Raw genomic sequence first — 6258 nt, 5'->3', positions numbered from 1 at the left:
GAATCATGTGTGAAGGATATGATCTATACCATTTCAGTATCGACACATAAAACACGTTATGAATTTTCTCAAGTTTCGGAGGCAAAGCTAATCGAGAAGCCACAGGGCCAATTCTTTCAACTATCTCATATGGTCCGATAAATCTTGGGCTTAGTTTCCCTTTTCTACCAAACCGTAATAATTTCTTCCATGGTGAAACTTTTAAGAATACCCGATCACCCACATCAAATTCTATCTCTCTTCTTTTCAAATCTGCATATGATTTCTGACGATCAGAAGTAACTTTCAAACTATCCCAGATAATCCGAACTTTATCTTCATTTTCTCGGATGAAATTGACTCCTACCAGTTTAGATTCACTCAATTCAGACTAATACAATCGAGTCTTACATTTTCTTCCATAAAAAACTGGTGTCATTTTTATGCTAGACTGATAACTATTATTGTAAGCAAATTTGGCCAAAGATAAAAACCTTTACCAGCTATCTCTAAACTCGAGTATACAACATCTCAACATGTCTTCTAGAATCTGAATCACTCGTTCTGATTGCCCGTCAGTCTGAGGATAAAATGTTGTGCTGAAAATTTAACTTAACACCTAGGGCTTCTTGTAGTTTACTCCAAAACCTCGATATAAACCTAGGATCTCGATCTGAAATAATTGATGTTGGAACCCCGTGTAATCTTACAATCTCGGACATATATAATTTTGCTAACTTCTCAAGTGAAAAGTCAATTCTAACTAGGATAAAATGTGCCGGCTTAATCAATCTATCAACAATCACCTAGATTGAATCTTTCTTTTTAGGAGTCACAGGTAATCCTAATACAAAATCCATAGTGACATGCTCCCATTTCCACTCAAGAATCATGACAGGTTGTAACAAACCCATTGGTACCTGATGTTCTGCTTTCACTTGCTAACAAATCAAACATTTTACTACAAATTCACAAATTTCTTGTTTCATACCCGGCCACCAATACATTTTTTTCAAATCATTCGTACTACTCGGTTGAATACGTACTACTGTGAGCTTCAGAAAGAATGTCATTTTTCAGATCTGAATTATTCGGAACACAAATTCTATTATGATAACACAACATACCATTATCATCAATGGCATACTCTGAGCTCAACTTGTCCCGAACCATTTGTTGTTTCAACACCAATTTCGAATCCTCATTCGTAAATCCAGGATCCGTTGAAGGAACATAGGTTTCATTCTCAATTCTTCTAATACAGAACCATCTTCATTAAGATATAAATGAGCATTTGTAATGACCCAAAATTCACGGGCACCGGAAAAGTGAGTTATAGGGCCTCCGTCTTAGTGAAATAAGTTCGAAAATAATTATTAAAAATATTTATGAGCCTAGTGGTGTGTCTAATTAGGATTTAATTAGGTGAAATTATCTTAATTTAGAAAAATTAGCAAAAAGAACTAAATTGAAAAAGGGTAAAAGTTTAATTCTAAAGTAATAGAAAATAAAAGGATCAAAATGGCAATTAAGCCATTTACATAAATTGAGATGGCAAATGGAAGAAAATCAAAATTTTTCTTGAATGTATGTATTATATATATTAAAATTATTATTATGGTTTTATAATTATTATGATTATTTAATGAATATTATATTTTAAATAAATTAAATAGTTGATAAATATATGGTAATAAAATATACATGTTTAAAAATTATATTGGTACATTTGTAATTTAAATACTAAATTACTTATAATTTAAGTAAAAGATATTTGTTAATTAAATAATTAATTTATTAATTTATGAAATTTTTGTTTGACAAACAAATTGAATAATGACAATTGTAATAAAAATATTGGTACATTTGTAATAAATAGATACATGTACACTTGTAATAAAATAATTAAGTTACTTAATATTAAAGTAAAAGATATTTGTTAATTAAATAATTAAATTATTAAATAATTGTTTGAAAAAATAAAATAAAATAAATGGTGACAAATGTATGGTATTGATGGTGTACACTTGAGTGTATATAATTAAATGCTTAATAGATATTTAAAATAAATATATTATAATATATGTTAATTAAATAAATAAAGTAAATGAAAGAATAAAAGAATGAAATAAAAAGAAACAAATAGAATAAGAAACAGAGAGCATTCGAAAAACAGGGGAAGAAAAGGGAAATAAAAGAAAAGGGGAAAATTGGGATTTTGAAGCTTCAAACTTGTTTGGTAAGCTAAATTTAGTCCTTTTCTCTTAAATTTGATGTTTTAGAAGTCTTAAAACAAGGTTTTGATGAAATTAATTTGATAGTTTGAAAGTTTAAAAGCTTTTAAACAAAGTTCATGTTGAAGAAAAAAAAGAATTAGGGATTTAATTGAATGAATTTTAAGTTAGAAATTGAAAAATGGATTAAATTGTAAAAGAAGCTATAAGTTTTGTGTTTTAGGAAATTAAATTGAAATAAAATTTAAATTGGGGTTTTATAATGAACATTAGATTGTTAGGGTGAACATGGAAGGAAATTGAGTAGAAATGAAGTATAAATTAAGTTAAACAAATAAAAGAGTTAATTAGGATTAAATGAGAATTAGGAATAAATTGAATAAAATTCAATTAATTATTAAATTAATGCTGTAATTAATAATGTAAATTGTTATTATTATTTTTTCAGTAGCTAACAAGGAAAATGAGGCATCGGCATCCAAAGGAAAAGAAAAGATCTTTGAGGAGTAAACTCGTGTTTCGGGTTTGTATTACTATAACTCAAACTATTTATTAAATGTATATCAATTTATAGTTATGGAATAATTAAGATAAGGTAAGTATTATATTGAATTTAAATATAAGTATGTGTGAAAATTAATTTGTATATGAATTAAGATAATAGATATTTGAATTGATTGAGTATTGAAAATTTTTGTGTAAATGAAATTAAAATTAGAAAAAGTAAAATAATACCCTATTAACTTGTCGGACTAGATTAGATACAAATGGTATGCCATTGGATTTGTGATGTGATGAGGAGATTGTAGTTCGGCCGAGAAGATGTTTCTGTTATTATATACTTCGGTTTATCCGAAGAGGCACTTAATGCCTTACTGGTGTGTTATGGAGGATTTATAATATTCTGGGTGTGTTTGGGTTGGACATTCTAGTGTGTTTGGGTGGAATCCGGGTATCTGTCAGAGTCCGAGCCTTGTTAATAGGGTAAATAATTGAAATAAAATTTTGAAAATAAGATTATTTGTTTTGGCACTATTGAAAAGTATGAGAAAGAATGTATGAACTAAAATATGAATTGAGTTGGTATGAGAAAAATGAATTATGAATTTAAGATTTATGAAGTAAAATAATTATATATAAAATTAGTTTAAATAATTATAAAATTTATAGTTGATGTTTGTAATTTATTAATGTTAAATAGTCTTGATTTATAGTAATACCATTGAGTATGAAATACTCAATGTCATGATTGTTTCCGTCATGAGTTATTAGAGTTTCGGATCCAGTCTAGCATCCAAACAAACCCGACTCCAACAAAAAGATTTTGGTGATGTATTTCTTCCTTTGGTTAAGTGGCAATTACTAGGTAGTTGCATATAAATTATATGTATACATTAAGTTAAAAATTATGTTAATGATATAAATATTAGTTATATGAATGTGAAACATTGGTGTTGGTTGTTTTGGTTTGAATTTGCAGGGGGTTTTAGGTAAAAATAAGCAGAAATACTGCCGAAATTTAAAAAAAAAAATTCCGGAACACTCGAACAAGTCCCGTTTTACTTTTAATACATGTTTGAACTTCGAGAGTCCAATATAGGGACTTAATTATTATATTATACTATGAAAGTTATATTAATTGTAAATTATTCGTAAGTTGTCTGATATGTCCGGTAATGCCTTATAACCTCGTTCCGGCGACCGTTTGGGGTTAGGGGGCGTTACAGTTGTTGGTATTAGAGCTATCAGGTTTAGCCGATTCTCAGGCTAAATTGGGCTCGGAAGTGAGTTTAGAAGTACATGCCACTGTCGAGTCGAAATTGAGCCGGGATTTTTGGATGCTAATATATTTATTTGATTTGTTTTATAGATAAAATGTCAGATGAAAGAATGGATAATGTTGAACAGGAAATGTATATTGGAAGTCGAGAATTAGAAGAAACTGAATCTGCTACACCTAGTGTGAATCCGTTAGATAATCAACCTCTTAACGTAGGGAGAGAAAGAAATGCCTCACAACTGTTGAGAGATATAGCTGATGCATTACAACATATAGTGAGAACTATACCTGCTACTACATCTGTACCTACTGTCAGACAGGCCCCGATTAAAGAGCTACGAAAATATGGTGCCACGGAATTTCAGGGATTAAAAGGAGATGATCCGTCTGCTGCTGAAAATTGGATGGAAACAATAAAAAGAGTTTTGCAACAATTAGACTGCACCCCCCGAGAGAGTCTGATATGTGTTGTATCACTGTTACAAGGATAAGCGTATCTCTGGTGGGAATCTGTGGTTAGAAATTTGCCGGATGATCAGGTAACTTGGTACTTGTTTCAAAAAGAATTTTAGAAGAAGTATATTGGGGAATTGTATATCGAAGAGAAAAAGCAAGAGTTTTTAGTGTTGAAACAGGGGAATATGTCAGTACTGGATTATGAGCGAGAGTTCTCTAGATTGAGCAGGTATGCTTTAGAATATATTCCAACCGAGGCTGATAGTTGTAAACGATTTCTACGGGGACTGCGAGATCAAATCAAGATTCAATTGGTAAGTCTCAGAATTACTGAACTTGTTGATCTGGTTGAGCGAACAAAAATGACAGAACAAGTACTTGGCCTGGATAAAAAATCAGAAATTGGTAAATCAACTGGGAAACGTATGGGAACTACTAGTTCTAATCTATTACCGAAGAGATTCAGAGAATCAAGAAGTGATTGGAGATCCAGTTTTAATTCAGACAGAAGTGGTAGAAGCAGAGGTAAACAGATAACAATATCTACTGGTAGTGTGAGAGGTCCATCCCGAAGTATAGAAATTCCAGACTATGAGCACTGCAGAAAGAAACATTTAGGTGAATGTTGGAGGATAACTCGACGATGTTTTCGATGTGGGTCCACAGATCATTTCATCCGAGATTGACCGAAAGGTGAAAGTGCCACACCTGCAGCATCTCAAAGATCAGTACCTACTGTTCGTGGCAGAGGATCTAATAGGGGTGGTTCGAGTTCTGTGTCTAGAGGTGGAGGTGGAGGTGGAGGTGGAGGTGTCAGAAGAAACAGTGATATAGTTACACACATCGAGGCCGAGCGCCGCCGAGCGCACGTAGTTCGGACCGTGAGGAGGGCGATGCACATGATGTTGTTACAGGTATATTTCTATTGTATTCTGAGCCTATTTATGCTTTAATTGATCCGGGTTCGTCACACTCATATATAAATTCAAAACTAGTTGAATCGGGCAAGCTAGAATCTGAAATGTCTAGAGTTTCTATAGAAGTGTCTAGCCCTTTAGGACAAACGGTGTCAGTAGATAGAGTATGTCAGAGGTGCCCGTTAATAATACATGATAAAATGTTTCTTGTGGACTTGTTAATCATGCCTTTTGGTGATTTTGATATCATTTTGGGTATGGACTGGCTATATGAACATGGGGTAGTTTTGGATTGCTATAAAAAGAGGTTTAGTATTCAGACAGAAAATGGGGATAGAATTGAAGTGAATGGCATCCGTACCAGTGGTTCGACACGCATTATTTCAGCAATGAAGGCTAATAAATTACTGCAGCAAGGTTGTCCAGCATACTTGGCATACGTTATTAATTCTGATTCAGTTGTGAGTCAGTGCAGTCAGATTAGGATCGTATCACGAGTTTCAGATGTATTCCCAGAAGAATTACCGGGCTTACCACCTGACAGAGAGGTTGAATTTGCTATTGAGGTGTATCCAGGTACAACACCAATTTCTATACCTCCGTACCAAATGTCGCCCACTGAGTTGAAAGAATTGAAGGTGCAGTTACAAGATTTACTAGATCGTGGATTTATTAGACCAAGCATTTCACCCTGGGGAGCTCCAGTGTTGCTTGTTAAAAAGAAAAATGGTTCTATGCGGTTATGCATTGATTACCGACAGTTGAACAAGGTGACAATTAAAAATAAGTACACGTTGCCTCGCATTGATGATTTATTTGATCAGTTGAGAGGAGCTTCTATGTTTTCGAAGATTGACTTAAGGTCGGGTTACTATCAGTTGAAGGTAAAAGA

The sequence above is a fragment of the Gossypium arboreum genome, chromosome 1, assembly GCF_025698485.1.
Source record: "Gossypium arboreum isolate Shixiya-1 chromosome 1, ASM2569848v2, whole genome shotgun sequence".
NCBI lineage: Eukaryota > Viridiplantae > Streptophyta > Magnoliopsida > Malvales > Malvaceae > Gossypium > Gossypium arboreum.
The sequence above is the reverse complement of the archived record's forward strand: the minus strand, read 5'-3'. Positions refer to the sequence as shown.